General features: G+C 35.3%; 1 protein-coding gene across 1 annotated transcript in view; it reads right to left on the bottom strand.

The window, feature by feature from the left end:
• Positions 1-1,035, bottom strand: part of LOC105556021 — a 9,921-nt gene extending 8,886 nt beyond the window's left edge. The window contains exon 1 of the mRNA XM_012003074.1: positions 981-1,035. The gene's annotated coding sequence lies outside the window, so the exon portion shown is untranslated. The remainder of the gene's footprint in view (positions 1-980) is intronic.
• Positions 1,036-1,268: the final 233 nt, after the last annotated feature.

The raw sequence follows: 1,268 nt of genomic DNA on the forward strand, positions 1-1,268 counted from the left end.
AAACTTGCTATTACTAAGTGATCTATAATACTATTATAATCATAGCCAGTTTAGTCATTTTTTTATGAAAATAAATTTTTATCAGTTGTTAAAGTGCTTCATTATTAATCAAATAACATTATTAATAAATATGATTTCTGTTGCATATATTTTCTCATTATTAATAGATCTGATTAATTATATACAGGGTGTTATGTAATACCCGCATCAACGCTTATTGTGGGATAGAGTGGACTAGACTAAGTCGAAAAGTCCTCTACGAGTTAGTCTTCCACGCGAGTTATTAATTATTAAAAATCGCTGTCTTAGGCCGGCCCACTGCCCAATTCAAACGTGCGGCGAGATCGATCGATCGTTACAACTCTCTGCGCGCCTAGTAACGATCGATCGATCTCGCCGCACGTGGGCCTAAAACAGCGATTTTTAATAATTAATAACTCGCTGACTTTTGCGAAAATTGCAAAATGGTAGAGGACTTTTCGACTTAGTCTAGTCCACTCTATCCCACAATAAGCGTTGATGCGGGTATTACATAACACCCTGTATATGTTATGCACAAATCAATATTACACACATGAATAATCATGTTTGTAATTGACTTGCGCATAACATATAATCAATCACATCTATTAAACATGAGAAAATATATACAACAGAAATCATATTTATCAATGATATAATCTGATTAACAATTAAGCATTTTAATACATGCGCAAATCAATTACAACACACATGGATATAATAAATACGTTCTAATGTACACGCATCGGCATAAATGTCGTCCCTATTTGTGTGAGACGCACACACACAAACAAGCGGGTGACTAATCCGATCGTCGGACGACTGCGGCGCGACTTTCGAATTCGTCGTTTCCTTGTTTGTATGCGTGCGCCTCATACGGATAGGGACGGCATTTGTGCCGGAGGGTGTACACGTTACTTCTGAGAATTTACAGTTGACCAAAAATACCAAGTACATACCTGAAAACTTTGAAAAAACCGTCACTGTAGAAAAACAAAATTCTAAGGCATTGCCAAATATAGCCGTTTGTCAGATCTTTCTTCACACCATGTGTCTTTGATGTGTAGAGATAATAAACCAATAATCAGCTTTGCTGATGGTGATGCACAGAGGTAATGAAGAGACTTCTGTTTGTTCTGCAAGAAAGTAATAGAAATGTTAAATTTTTCGTTTTGTTCAATATATTCAGTGTATATATCAATAATTAATATATTGTACATACATCTGTCGCATAACAAAACATATAT

The sequence above is a fragment of the Vollenhovia emeryi genome, unplaced genomic scaffold (assembly GCF_000949405.1).
Source record: "Vollenhovia emeryi isolate VEMERY1.0 unplaced genomic scaffold, V.emery_V1.0 DF940431.1, whole genome shotgun sequence".
Taxonomy (NCBI): domain Eukaryota; kingdom Metazoa; phylum Arthropoda; class Insecta; order Hymenoptera; family Formicidae; genus Vollenhovia; species Vollenhovia emeryi.